The sequence below is a fragment of the Oncorhynchus gorbuscha genome, linkage group LG24 (genome assembly GCF_021184085.1).
Source record: "Oncorhynchus gorbuscha isolate QuinsamMale2020 ecotype Even-year linkage group LG24, OgorEven_v1.0, whole genome shotgun sequence".
Lineage (NCBI taxonomy): Eukaryota > Metazoa > Chordata > Actinopteri > Salmoniformes > Salmonidae > Oncorhynchus > Oncorhynchus gorbuscha.
This window is the reverse complement of record NC_060196.1, coordinates 45,107,526-45,123,392: the sequence shown is the minus strand read 5'-3', so window position 1 is coordinate 45,123,392 and position 15,867 is coordinate 45,107,526. Positions and strand designations below refer to the sequence as shown.

Genomic DNA, 15,867 nt, shown 5'->3' with positions numbered 1-15,867 from the left:
GTGTGTGTGTGTGTGTGTGTGTGTGTGTGTGTGTTTCTGTCTGCAGACACAGCTGATACTTCCAAGGTGCCCAACATCTCCCAATGCTAATCTGGTTTAGAGTAGAGAAAGAAGGGAGGTGGCCCTCAGTTTTATTATCCACACTGGTGGCTCTTAGAGTGTCTGACAGATCACACAAACACACCCTCGTCACGCATTTTTTATTTGCCCTTTATTTAACCAGGCAAGTCAGTTAAGAACAAATTCTTATTTTCAATGACGGCCTAGGAACAGTGGGTTAACTGCCTTGTTCAGGGGCAGAACGACAGATATTTACCTTGTCAGCTCAGGGATTCAATCTAGCAACCTTCTGGTTAGTAATCAAACACTCTAACCACTAGGCTACCTGCCGCCCCGAGCTACACACACACACACACACACACACACACACACACACACACACACACACACACACACACACACACACACACACACACACACACACACACACACACACACACACACACACACACACACACACACACACACACACACACACAATTCCATATTTATACTCTGAGTGTTTGGCCTATGTATCCACTGGAGAGTTTAGCCTATGTACTGTATCCACTAGAGAGTTTAGCCTGTGAACCTATAGTGGCCAATTAAAACCCCAGCCTCCATTACAGTCAATTAGCTGTCAATCTCCCGCTTCATTTCCCTTGTTAACCCATCAACCCCTGGACACTTCACACAATATACACAGTGCTGGTTAGAGTGGTAGCAACACTTACTATCATACTGCACTTCAACGCTACATCATGATGTTAATTCATGCTACTGTAATCCCCTTGTATTCATGTCAGGGTTTCCATTATCTGGTAATAGCCGGCTTTTGGCCGATAAAAAAAATGGAAAAGCCAATAAATAAAATTGGCAACGGCCAATTGTCCAGGAGAATAAGAAAAAATCCCAAGCAAAATAATGCTTTTTAGCCTATACACATTGATGGAAATTCATTCGACTGGTCATGCTTATTGGTCTATAGGTTAATTTGTATCATTTTGTGGAATTAAATTGGCACGTGTGTACAGTATATTTGTTATGCATCTTATTTATCAAATGCATACAGCATGCAGATACAGAGCCTTTGGGCGTAAAATCTGTCAGACAGCGTGAGAGCTACTGGAAGGGAGGCTTCAGACAGCGTGAGAGCTACTGGAAGGGAGGCTTCAGACAGCGTGAGAGCTACTGGAAGGGAGGCTTCAGACAGCGTGAGAGCTACTGGAAGGGAGGCTTCAAACAGCGTGAGAGCTACTGGAAGGGAGGCTTCAGACAGCGTGAGAGCTACTGGAAGGGAGGCTTCAGACAGCGTGAGAGCTACTGGAAGGGATGCTTCAGACAGCGTGAGAGCTACTGGAAGGGAGGCTTCAGACAGCGTGAGAGCTACTGGAAGGGAGGCTTCAGACAGCGTGAGAGCTACTGGAAGGGAGGCTTCAGACAGCGTGAGAGCTACTGGAAGGGAGGCTTCAGACAGCGTGAGAGCTACTGGAAGGGAGGCTTCAGACAGCGTGAGAGCTACTGGAAGGGAGGCTTCATCAGCGCGTCACACACCACTTTGCAATGAGCTGGAGGCAATATGCATTTTCAAAAGATATACTTCATTGTTTGAAACCTGAAAGTTTTACAACATATTATGAGGCATGTCTTACCTTGTTTCAAAGCAGCCAAATCAGACCATATCCATGGAGGTCATTATTTTATATCAACTTTGTCCAGTAGCCAAAGACACAATCCTAGTTATATTAGCAACCCATGCTAGCTGTTGCATATTTTCATCTCCGTGACATGAAACCGCTGGCATGTGCGGTGCCCTTTTGACAATGGTGTTTTGCATAATGCATTATGGAAAGAACATTTGCGTGTAGCCTACTGCCTTGTGCGCATCGCTGAGCTTTATAATGTGAGGAAATAATAGTTCATCAACATTTGAAGATAACCTGACCTGTTGCATCAGCCTCGTTAATGTAACCTAGGCTTACGGCAGGGCTTGACATTAACTCTGCCCTTCAGACAAGTGAGACTGATTTTTTACTTGTCCAATAGATACAAATACTTGTCCGAAACTCAAGATTCTGTAGTAGTAAAAAGAAATACTTGACAGATGCGATTTGATATTTCTTAGTATTTATTTAATAACAGTTAACAACCCCTGACTCCGCAACAATATGGAACCTATAACAAACTGCATCTGAATACAATGAAGTACATCAGTGACATCAGTCAATTCACTGACATTGTCCCTAGTGAGGGAAAATTGATGAATTACTGTATAATACTGAATAGAAAAATAACCTATGCCAGGCTAATTAAAGCTGCAGCTTGCCATAGTGCCTTACATAGATAAAGAGATACATCTCTAAAATGTAGAGATCAAAATGTCCCCGAAGTTTTTCCCACAACACCCCAAATTGACAATGGAAAAGGCAGGGGATCCCACTTGGGAAAATGATATTTCCTTTACGCTGGCTGTGTTCATATTCTATGACCTGCAGGCTGTCCCAACACAAAATAATAACATGAAAGCAAGTTCTCATAGTGTAAACATTTCTTACTTGACACTAAACAGTTGCATTCTATAACCACTTAATCTGTTTGATACAATTACAGTTTTCAGGGGAACCCATTTAAATTTCAGGCCCAAAATTTACCCTACATGGCGCTAAACTCATACAATACTACAGAGCTGCTAAACAAATTGTAGGCCTTCCACTATTTGTCACATTGGTTACCCTAGAAGTTAGACCAGAGATATTAGAGAAAGGAATCCCATTTGGGCAATGAATGGAGGAACGTATAATGCCCCAACCAGCAGACTGAGTGACCAATCGCTTTCAGGTTGTTATGCTGTGTTACGCAATCCCTTCCCAAAGGCAGGGTATGGGTCGAGAAACCTGCATATATTCCTCAAAAGTACGTAATGTCACCATTCCAAAGCTATACGATATTAAAGAGAACAAGTTAATTATCTCACATCTTGGAAAATATTTGTAATATTGTACTTGTTGACGAAATTCATGGTTGTGTTGGGTTTTGAGTTAGCGCCCAATTGACTCCTATTCACTCCTTGAAGGAGAGCTCTACTTGCCCCAGAGTCGCCCAGAATGCACCGCGTGGCCCATTGACAATGCAAGGACAACGTACACATTGGCTGTTAATACGATTCCAAAGGAGTTTCCCAATCTCCCCAAAAATATCTCTGGTTAGACGTAACGTAAACTCAATCACTTTTGTACATCGCCTTGGTCCGTACATTTGATCGTATATTAGCGCCCCAAAAACGTAATACTTCCAAATCAACTGTAATGTCAATACCATTTTAAAGCACAATTTCACCCCTTTCCAACAAAATAAACGACATGACCTAAAAGCTGCCCGTTTCTGCATGATTCAAGACGGCAATGAGCCCCGTCGGGTCTTTGTAAAAATGGCGGGTGGGGAAGCTAAACTAATGCGTGATAGTGAGAAGGAGAGATGTTGTGGGAAAATAGTTTTTTTTCACTCAATCTGTCCAACTTATCACCTTATCGCCTCTAAAATGTAAATAAAACACTATAAAGAGTTTATATAACGTGTGATTACATACCTATTTGAAGGTTTGTATCGAATTTGAATCGGGTTTTTAGCGCGGTGCTAAAGTGATCTTCAGAAGTAAACAGCGGCCTTGAGAATCATAATCGCATGCAGTGATGACTCAAAATATGACTAGGTATCCCCCTTACCCCCGTCACTGTCCATTTCTTGTTTTTAAACAATGAGAGAAGTGCTACACCTGGAGGACAGAGGTTGTAAGACAGAAATAGTTGCTTTATGCTGCTGTACGTTACGACATGACACGTCACGATGTAACGGAGGGTCAGTTTTTTCAACTTTTCTCCAATACTAAAGAGCCATTACCATGTCGATCAACGCTTGAATAGAAACCTAGTTCACACCCCCGATTTTGAAGTCAACACAGTCGCTACAGTCCCATTAGTTTTCTTTGCAGCCTCGTTTGAATGTCGCGGTTGCGCACATTTGTACGGAATGGGGTGAGTTTACGTTAGTTTCGTGAGCCAATGCTAAATAGCGTTAGCGCAATAACAATAGTCATTTGTGCTAACGCTAGTTATCAACTACCTTCAAACTACACGCAGACATAAAATGTTATCCACAAGTTCATCTGAATGTGGGGAAGTAGATAAAGGGCTTCAATGCCAAAATACCAAACTATTCCTGCATAGCTAGTATTAGCTGATAAATGTAACCAGTTGGTGGCTAATTGACTGGCAAGTAATGTTAGCCTGCCTTCTATGCTAATGTTATCTAGCTAACTTGGGTGTATATATAGCCAGCCTGTGAACCTGTTAGTCGGTTTCGGGTTACTAAAATCAACAATCGCTCTAACAGGTTGATGAACTTCCGTATCTGCAATACCGGGGAAACCCTGACACGTTGAGCAGTACATGACATCTCCCTCTGTGTCGACATATTGAACCCATGGAAACTCACAGGTCGGAATTCATTTTCCTATCCTTTTTCCTCGTATGCTGCCTTTTTAGCAGGTGGTCCAAGGTTTGGTAGTGGTGGTGGACGATGGGGCGCTTTCCTGGTGCCTGGCCAGCTTTCGGGGCTTGTTGAAACATTTTTTATTAGACAGCTATCTACCGTCTCCATCTCCTAGAGACAACACCGGCAAGAGAGTAGGCTACATACATTTCAAACAGAGGTAAAACCGCAGCTACACACACGGGACACGTGACGAAAGAGAGACTTCAGACGAACCACTCCAACTCAGAGCTCAATTCATTGATAGATAGACAAGTGTCTCCGTGCAGAGATTGGGACACATCGAATCCTTAGGACACTTTGATCAGATTAATTGTTAGATATGTTATTTTTACTTGTCCATTCGGAGTAACCTAGTCTAGATTTTCCTTGTCCGGCATTTTTTTCCCAGGCAAGCGGACAAGCATTAAAGTCCAGCCCTGCCTACTGGTTGTGTGCATTTGGAATCTATCGTCCCAGTATCTGTCTGGAATAGGCCATTTCTTTCTCGACAAGTTGACCAATAGAATAGGTAAACCTTTCTACAATGGGGGATAGTAGATTGACATAGGCTAATGGTTTTTCAGTTCGTTTCTTGTCTTGTTGGCTGAGGAAAAATAAATGTGCAGAGTTATTTTAAAATCTTCAAAGTGCACATCAGAATTTGGGCAGAAGGACTACAATCATCTAAATGTGATTTCTGTCATTCTAAGCCCCGTGGGTGGACGCCCTAATCAGGTTATGCACAAAAATGCCTATGGGTCTGGTAAATGTCTCAAATGTCCGGTAAATTAAAATGCTGCATGTCAAATGTCTGATGCCACATTTTTCTAATGGAAACCCTGATTCATGGACATTACATATGATTTAGAAACGTATTTGAGTAAAATAAAAACAAAAGGTTTGTTTTGTCATTCAAATTATGGGAAAGCTTAATAAACCAATTAGGCACATTTTGGACATCTTGATAAAACATGAACAGATATGCAATGGTTCATTGGATCAGTCTAAAACTTTTCACATACACTGCTCCCATCTAGTGGCCAGAATCTAAATTGCGCCTGGGCTGGAATAACACGACATAATTTATCTTGCAATTTATTTTTTTAAATAACATGTTTTACTAGATCCAATGTGTTATATTCTCCTACATTAATTTCATATTTCCACAAACTTCAAACTCTTTCCTTTCAAATGGTATCATAAATATGCATATCCTTGCTTCATGTCCTGAGCTACAGGCAGTGAGATTTGGGTATGTCATTTTAGGTGAAAATGGAAAAAAAGGGTTGGATCCTTAAGCGGTTTTTAAAATGTTGTGCTTCACTGAACAGCAGCTGCAGGTGGCTCTACTCTCATTTTCAGCAAGGCCTCTTGTGGATGAAGGAATTTAAATAATGAATTCAACACATTAAAAACAGATTACAGAAGCAGCAGTAGCTGAGAACTTTATCGTGGCATTATAAACAAATGAACAAAGTAATTTGATATATAATATTGTATTTGCCATAAGCGCTTAGTAACAGCCCCTGAAACAGCTAACTCCCATACTTGAGAGCCAAAACATGGAGCAAAACATTTATCCCTTGATGAGGAACTAAGAGTACCACAGGGCTGAAGAGGAGATTGCATGTCTTTGTAAGCTGCTTGCCCCCCAGAAAACATGTGTAATCATCCCTAGATTTGTATAAGACTACATACTTGGAGAATTATGACAAATGTTAAGATTTCCTAGAAACGTCTAGCGTGCTTATCTGTCTATGAATGAATCCTTGGAGGGACTAACAAGAAAACACAAACACGCAAACACACACTCAGACTGACTCATGCAAGCTTATACACACAAACACACACTCAGACTGACTCATGCAAGCTTATACACACAAACACACACTCAGACTGACTCATGCAAGCTTATACACACAAACACACACTCAGACTGACTCATGCACGCTTATACACACAAACACACACTCAGACTGACTCATGCACGCTTATGCACACAAACACACACTCAGACTGACTCATGCACGCTTATACACACAAACACACACTCAGACTGACTCATGCACGCTTATGCACACAAACACACACTCAGACTGACTCATGCACACTTATGCACACAAACACACACTCAGACTGACTCATGCACGCTTATACACACAAACACACACTCAGACTGACTCATGCACGCTTATGCACACAAACACACACTCAGACTGACTCATGCACGCTTATACACACAAACACACACTCAGACTGACTCATGCACGCTTATGCACACAAACACACACTTAGACTGACTCATGCACGCTTATGCACACAAACACACACTCAGACTGACTCATGCACGCTTATACACACAAACACACACTCAGACTGACGCATGCACGCTTATGCACACAAACACACACACACGAACACACGCACACACACCTCCAATCACGCCCCCCTCTCCGACCCCAGTGACAGCACAGTATTGATTAAGTTCTATACACAGAGAGCCCAACTGCTGTGCTGCATATTCCTCATTAGGATTTCTTGAGGGAGAGCTCAAGTCATACAGGATGAGAGGAGCTCAACTCATACAGGATTAGAGGCGCTCATCTCATACAGGTAAACAGGATGAGAGGAGCTCAACTCAAACAGGATGAGAGGCGCTCAACTCATACAGGATTAGAGGCGCTCATCATCAGGATGAGAGGCACTCATCTCATCAGGTAAACAGGATGAGAGGTAAACAGGATGAGAGGAGCTCAACTCAGGTAAACAGGATGAGAGGAGCTCAACTCATACAGGATGAGAGGCGCTCAACTCATACAGGATGAGAGGAGCTCAACTGAGAGGCGCTCAACTCATACAGGATGAGAGGAGCTCAACTCAAACAGGATGAGAGGCGCTCAACTCATACAGGATGAGAGGCGCTCAACTCATACAGGATGAGAGGCACTCATCTCATACAGGTAAACAGGATGAGAGGAGCTCAACTCAAACAGGATGAGAGGCGCTCAACTCATACAGGATGAGAGGCGCTCATCTCATACAGGTAAACAGGATGAGAGGAGCTCAACTCAAACAGGATGAGAGGAGCTCAACTCAAACAGGATGAGAGGAGGATGAGAGGAGCTCAACTCATAAGGATGAGAGGAGCTCAACTCAAACAGGTAAACAGGATGAGAGGAGCTCAACTCAAACAGGTAAACAGGATGAGAGGAGCTCAACTCATACAGGATGAGAGGCGCTCAACTCAAACAGGATGAGAGGAGCTCAACTCAAACAGGATGAGAGGAGCTCAACTCAAACAGGTAAACAGGATGAGAGGAGCTCAACTCAAACAGGTAAACAGGATGAGAGGCGCTCAACTCAAACAGGTATACAGGATGAGAGGAGCTCAACTCAAACAGGTAAACAGGATGAGAGGAGCTCAACTCAAACAGGTAAACAGGATGAGAGGAGCTCAACTCATACAGGATGAGAGGAGCTCAACTCATACAGGATGAGAGGCGCTCAACTCATACAGGTAAACAGGATGAGAGGAGCTCAACTCAAACAGGTAAACAGGATGAGAGGCGCTCAACTCATACAGGATGAGAGGAGCTCAACTCAAACAGGTCAACAGGATGAGAGGCGCTCAACTCAAACAGGTAAACAGGATGAGAGGAGCTCAACTCAGGATGAGAGGAGCTCAACTCAAACAGGTAAACAGGATGAGAGGAGCTCAACTCAAACAGGTAAACAGGATGAGAGGCGCTCAACTCAAACAGGTAAACAGGATGAGAGGAGCTCAACTCATACAGGATGAGAGGAGCTCAACTCAAACAGGTAAACAGGATGAGAGGCGCTCAACTCAAACAGGTAAACAGGATGAGAGGAGCTCAACTCAAACAGGTAAACAGGATGAGAGGAGCTCAACTCAAACAGGTAAACAGGATGAGAGGCGCTCAACTCAAACAGGATGAGAGGAGCTCAACTCAAACAGGATGAGAGGCGCTCAACTCAAACAGGATGAGAGGAGCTCAACTCAAACAGGTAAACAGGATGAGAGGAGCTCAACTCATACAGGATGAGAGGAGCTCAACTCAAACAGGATGAGAGGAGCTCAACTCAAACAGGTATGAGGGGAGCTCAACTCAAACAGGTAAACAGGATGAGAGGAGCTCAACTCAAACAGGTTGAAACAGGATGAGAGGAGCTCAACTCAAACAGGTAAACAGGATGAGAGGAGCTCAACTCAAACAGGTAAACAGGATGAGAGGAGCTCAACTCAAACAGGTAAACAGGATGAGAGGAGCTCAACTCAAACAGGTAAACAGGATGAGAGGAGCTCAACTCAAACAGGATGAGAGGCGCTCAACTCAAACAGGATGAGATGAGAGCTCAACAGGATCAAACTCAACTCAGGAACAGGATGAGAGGAGCTCAGGAGAGAGGAGCTCAACTCAAACAGGTAAACAGGATGAGAGGAGCTCAACTCAAACAGGATGAGAACAGGCTCATGAAACAGGATGAGAGGCGCTCAACTCAAACAGGTATACAGGATGAGAGGAGCTCAACTCAAACAGGTAAACAGGATGAGAGGAGCTCAACTCAAACAGGTAAACAGGATGAGAGGAGCTCAACTCAAACAGGTAAACAGGATGAGAGGCGCTCAACTCATACAGGATGAGAGGAGCTCAACTCAAACAGGATGAGAGGAGCTCAACTCAATAGGTAAACAGGATGAGAGGAGCTCAACTCAAACAGGTAAACAGGATGAGAGGAGCTCAACTCAAACAGGTAAACAGGATGAGAGGCGCTCAACTCAAACAGGATGAGAGGAGCTCAACTCAAACAGGTAAACAGGATGAGAGGAGCTCAACTCAAACAGGATGAGGATGAGAGCTCAACTCAAACAGGATGAGAGGAGCTCAACTCAAACAGGATGAGAGGAGCTCAACTCAAACAGGTAAACAGGATGAGAGGAGCTCAACTCAAAAGGTAAACAGGATGAGAGGAGCTCAACTCAAACAGGATGAGAGGAGCTCAACTCAAACAGGATGAGAGGAGCTCAACTCATACAGGTAAACAGGATGAGAGGAGCTCAACTCATACAGGTAAACAGGATGAGAGGAGCTCAACTCATACAGGTAAACAGGATGAGAGGAGCTCAACTCATACAGGATGAGAGGAGCTCAACTCATACAGGTAAACAGGATGAGAGGAGCTCAACTCATACAGGTAAACAGGATGATAGATTCATTCCAACACTAGTCTCTTCCTGTCACCACAACCAGCTCTCTGCACTCGCATGTATGCACGCACACAGGTATTTCAGAGGAATTCCTCCAAGGTTAAATAATCTAAGGACGGGCCAGGAGGAGGGTCTTTAAATAAACCGAACAGGGGTCTGTAGAGCAGGGAAGACAGTGAGCCAAAGGAGGACAGGGGGTCTGGGTCCAGGAAAGGGGCTGTGGACTGAGGCGTGGGCCAGACCATGGGCGGGAGGCAGAGGGGCCCTGGCCAGGCGAAAGGAAGCTTGACTGTGCTCCGACAGTATTCCTGAAGAGACTAAAAATAACCACACAGTAAACAGTCCGTGTGTGTGTGTGTGTGTGTGTGTGTGTGTGTGTGTGTGTGTGTGTGTGTGTGTGTGTGTGTGTGTGTGTGTGTGTGTGTGTGTGTGTGTGTGTGTGTGTGTGTGTGTGTGTGTGTGTGTGTGTGTGTGTGTGTGTGTGTGTGTGTACACGTTTTACTATACATCTGAGTACCAGAAGTCCTCACAAGAATTGTAAACCAACAACAACAATTCAGAGAAGTGAGGGCATTTTGCCAGTCCTCACTTGTAAAAAGGCTATTTTAGGTTCAGGGGTTAGGTTAAGGGTTAGGTTTGAATTAGGGTTAGTTGTTAATGGTTAAGGTTAGGGATATAGGATTTTGAATTGGAATCAATTGTTTGGTCCCCAAAAGTCCTCACAAGTATGTGTGAGAGTGAGTGAGAGAGGCAACCCCAGTCCCAGAGGTATGGTATGGGATGTAGCTCAGATGTCAGGGCCAGTAGTTTGGGGAGCGGCTCATCTGGACAAAGAGGCCCCAGGGAGGGGTGCTGTTCGCTGGGTGGATGACCCCACATCTACCCCACTATCCCAAAGCCCTGGGGAGGTGGGAGGAATGTAGCGAAGCACTGACAAAGAGATCCACTACGACCCTGCTATTCTCAGTTATAACAGCTGTGTGTCAAAGGGAAGGGAAAGGATGCAGGAGTCCATGTTATTCAATAGTGGTAAGGTAAAGATATTAGCTGCCACTGAGACAGATGAGTTCACTAAGTTCAGCCCCAGGATAGATTTAATGGGGAAAGTCAGATATGAGGATCCATATTCTCTCTGTCTCTCTCTCTGTCTCTGTCTCTGTGTCTCTGTCTCTGTCTCTCTCTCTGTGTCTCTCTCTGTCTCTCTCTCTCTCTGTGTCTCTCTCTCTCTCTGTGTCTCTCTCTCTCTCTGTGTCTCTGTGTCTCTCTCTCTCTCTGTGTCTCTCTGTGTCTCTCTCTCTCTCTGTCTCTGTCTCTCTCTCTCTCTGTGTCTCTCTCTCACTCTCTCACTCTCACTCTCTCTCTGTCTCTGTCTCTGTCTCTGTCTCTCTCTCTCTCTCTCTCTCTCTCTCTCTCTCTCTCTCTCTCTCTCTCTCTCTCTCTCTCTCTCTCTCTCTCTCTCTCTCTCTCTCTCTCTCTCTCTCTCTCTCTCTCTCTCTCTCTCTCTCTCTCATAAAGAGGTCATGTCAGCCTGCTGCTTGGTTTGACACTTTCTGTGGACACATGACACTCTTGTGATGACACTCTCATGCCCCATTTGCCCACTGTCTCAAGAGATAAATCTATGTCTAAGGATTATGATAGCTTGCTACAAGCTTGTCTCCTTAGTGCCCCAAATGGGTCACTCTTACCAGCCTGTCTGGTGCAGACGTAAGGCTACGTCACTGTTTGTGTTCATTTCCAACAGTATCCTTAAATACTTTCCCCTTGATTAAGGAATTCACTAGGGATTTTTCTAGTTGATTATAAGGCCTGAGTCTTTGTCTAGACGAGGGAGAGTTCATTTCCTTTGTTTTGTGGACTTGTCATGTAAGCCACTCTGTCCTGTGTGTGTACGTACTTCAAATGTCCCTGTCACTGTCATTATGTTTGCTGAGAGACTTCTCTTCCACCACATGTTGTTCACTCTATTTTGTTTTAGTCTCTGTAACTATATCCTTCTCCTTCAACGTTACAAAAAGCTTATAGGCGTTTCAAGTTGTCGGCGCCGCGTCAGAGCTTTGAAAGGGCGTTTTTTTTGGGTTCCCATTGTTTGTGGTCGGAGATTATGAGGCCCTTCTAGGTGGGATCCCAGCCAGCCAGGACTAGCAGCTTCCTTCACACACACAACGTTACTCTCAGCTCAGGGAGGCAGACTTTTTAGTATCTTTCTCGCTCTCCAGACTTTCATGTTTTTCCACACATAGAAATGAGACACATTCCTTTAGAAACGGCTCATCACGGTTTTGCAGAAAATTGAACCTACAGTAGAATCTGCCAGTGAATAATTGTCACTATCACTATGGTTTAATATGGGGAAAAGTCATAATATACACAGAACATCTGATAAATAAATATTGAAGGTTACTATAGCGACATCACCGGCATACAAGTCCAACTTAATTTCATTCAATTTGTTTTTACGTATACATCCCCCCCATGGTGCTTTCAATAAAAATAAGTCATGGCCCGGGAATGCTTTGAAGCCTGTCTAGCTCCCAACAGGTAGAGACTCAGCCACTGTAGATATAAAAGCCTGCTACAGTACCACTGTTTGATGTAAACTGCTTTGAGAGAGAGCGAGAGAGAATGAAAGCGAGTCCCCATGAGCCCTCCTCGTCTCCTATTCCTTTTTAAAACACTCCTGTATGGAGGAGCTCAGTCCTGCCTCCCACCATTCTGCACTAACCTGTCTAGTTCTATACAGCAAGTTATTCAAGATGGTTGGGATTCAGCCAAAGAGCCTCCACCTATAGCACCATGGGAATACTATATATTGTTTCACAGGAAATGAAACACAAGGGAAGTATAAAAATAACACTGAAACTACTGTGGTAATGAAACTACTGTGGTAATGAAACCACTGGACTGAAGTAGCACCGCCAGCTTGAAACACATGATCTTTCCCAAATGGCACCCTATTCCCTACTTTTGAGCAAGTAGTGCACTATCTACTATGAAATAGGGTGCCATTTGTGAAGTAGGCCCCTATTTGAACCCCTTCTGAACAGATTCTACAATGCTGTAATTGAATATAAGTGATATAAGACCCTATTAAAACATGCAACAGGCAAAGAAAACACATTGCAGTTAGTTGCTATTCACTTGCAACATTCCCAGACTGATATTTTCATAAATAATGAATGAACTTGCTGGCTATCGTTCAGCAAGATGATTCAATCAAGACCTCTCTATTCCTGGATCTGTCTCTATTCTCTAGCTACATTCTACTGACCTCTAACATGCTGCGTGCGCATGTTGTCCATCCACAGCAGACGCCATCAGGACACGCAGGTTCAAATATAAAAACAAACTCTGAACCACCTATATTAATTTGGGGACAGGTCAAAACGCATGATACATTCATGGTCATTTAGCTAGCTTGCTTGCGGTTGCTAGTTCATTTGTCCTGGGATATAAACATTGGGTTGTTATTTTACCTGAAATGCACAAGGTCCTCTACTTCGACAATTAATCCACAGATAAAAAGGTAAACCTAGTTAGTTTCTAGTAATCTCTCCTCTTTCAGGCTTTTTCTTCTTCTTTGGGGTTTATATGGCGGTTTGCAACCAACTTTAAAGGTGCATTACCACCACCAAATGGACTGGAGTGTGGACCTTCATCTTTCAATCACCTACGTGGGAATATGCTCCTAAAAACCAATGAGGAGATGGGAGAGGCGGAACTTGCATCAAGCGTAAAAAATAGCCCATGTTCTATTTTAGCACCTGGCTATGCAGACGCTCGTTGACGCACGAGAGCAGTTTGGATGAAGTGCTTGAATAACATGTATGTGTACATTTATTTTGCAATGCTCACACGTGTAACGCAAGCGGTGTGGCTAGCATGTAACAAGCCTTAAAAATATCTAATATGGGGGCCTGCCAGGTGGCACACCGTTTTAAGGCACTGTTGCAGTGCTGATGCATCACTACAGCCCTGGGTTCGCGTCACAGCCGGGCCGTGAGTGGGAGACCCATGAGGCGGTGCACAATGAATTGGCCCAGCATCGTCCGGGTTAGGGAAGGGTTTGGCTGGCCGGGATCTCCTTGTCTCATTCTGCTCTAGCGACCCCTTGTGGCGGTCCGGGCACCTGCAAGCGGACTTCCTTTGTCAGTTGGGCGGTGTTTCCTCCGACACATTGGTGTGACTGGCTTCCGGGTTAAGCCAGCAGTGTGTCAAGAAGCAGTGCGGCTTGGCAGGGTCGTGTTTCGGAGGAAGCGTGGCTCTCGACTTTCACCTCTCCCGAGTCCGTAGCGATGAGACAAGGCAAACTACCAATTGGATACCACGAAAGTGGGGTAAAAGTGTAAAAAATTATAAAAGGAATATCTAATATGTCTCTCTAAAGACATTAAACCTGAGTTAAGCATCATGTTCAAGGGAGAGATAGACAGCATTGGCTTAACACTCGAAGATCTGGATTGGTGATACTCCCAGAACACTGGTATTAAATTCCACACACACTCACACACACCTACCTCTTGCTATCAGTCTGGCGGGCCAGGCTCGTGTCACAGTAATAGGCTGTACAGATGACAAGGCACACAGGAGCCTTGGGTGGAGTTATGACCACAGTAAACAAAGCCATGAAGTGTGGCCCTGCAGAGGAGAATACGAGATACACACACAATCACTAATGATGGATTCACAGCCGCCTTGTAAATTGTTTTGGGTACTCAAAGAATAAACGGTACGACAACAGAAATGCTGTAAGTGACATTGAACATCTCACTGAGTTACAGTATGCCTAGTTCACACAGAGGGGAAAGAAACGAGGCATTCATGGAAATCAATAGGAGACTGAAAAGTGTGGTTGGCCGTTTCCAAAAATCAAAGAGGATCATTTCAAAAAGACAGAGCAGAGCCAATGTTATCTATCATAATGGTTGCTTTTTAAAGTCACACATCTGTCGGATACAGTATGTAGGGATTGCAGGTGTGTATGTGTGACTGTCTGAACTGTGTGTGTGTACTACTGCGGCTGTGTGACTAACCAGACCCCAGCTGTTGCAGACGCCACAGCAGCGAGTAAAGCACGCACACACAGAAAGCCTACTGGGAAAGCTATGAGTACTGCTGCTCATCTCCCATAATCCTTTACTCCGCCAACACCACAGCTGCCAATGATATCCCAGGGGTTGACATGCCCCAGACGTCTCTCTGTCTCTGATGTTCCGTACAGTACACTACGTTACGTTAAACTGAACTCCACACAGTACAGATAGGAAGTCCACATCTAAACATATTGTAAATATCACATTTTAAATCTGACAAACAGGTACAGGAAAAGGTTAGACTGTTTTCTATCGAGCATGAACTAATCGATTGGACGACAGCGAAAGAAAAGTGTTGCCGTGTAACTTCAACCCCCCCCATTATCTCGCTCTCCCTTTCTCCGAGATGGAGTACCCTACTGTGACACTGAGTGCCCTGCTGGCACATAAGGCCGCCACGCCAACCTGTCCATCCATCACCTAGCAACCCCATCACCCATGGAGACAGAGAAAAGAAGGATGAAATGACAGACTGAACAGACCTTAACCTCTCGTCCACACCAAAAGACTGACAAGAGGGATTTCTTCCCAGATCTAGAGAGAGAAAGAGTGAGAAAAATAGAGAAAGAGACAGCCAGCCAGACAGACACAAAGCCCTGTCAATACTATGTGATTATACAAGGTGAGAGTTACAGCCAGACAGACACCTAGCCCTGCCAATACTATGTGATTATACAAGGTGAGAGTTACAGCCAGACAGACACATAGCCCTGTCAATACTATGTGATTATACAAGGTGAGAGTTACAGCCAGACAGACACATAGCCCTGTCAATACTATGTGATTATACAAGGTGAGAATTACAGCCAGACAGACACATAGCCCTGTCAATATTGAGAGTTACAGCCAGACAGACCCATAGCCCTGTCAATTATGTGATTATACAAGGTGAGAGTTACAGCCAGACAGACACATAGCCCTGTCAATATTATGTGATTATACAAGGTGAGAGTTACAGCCAGACAGACACATAGCCCT

The 15,867-nt window shown here is 44.3% G+C and overlaps 1 protein-coding gene across 4 annotated transcripts in view; it reads right to left on the bottom strand.

The window, feature by feature from the left end:
• Positions 1-15,867, bottom strand: part of LOC124012556 (phosphoprotein associated with glycosphingolipid-enriched microdomains 1-like) — a 99,021-nt gene that overhangs the window by 49,941 nt on the left and 33,213 nt on the right. For 2 of the 4 annotated variants that reach the window (XM_046326322.1, XM_046326324.1), the window contains exon 2: positions 14,314-14,434. The exons of the other annotated variants lie outside the window; for them this stretch is intronic. The gene's annotated coding sequence lies outside the window, so the exon portion shown is untranslated. The remainder of the gene's footprint in view (positions 1-14,313; positions 14,435-15,867) is intronic. 4 annotated transcript variants of the gene reach the window in all.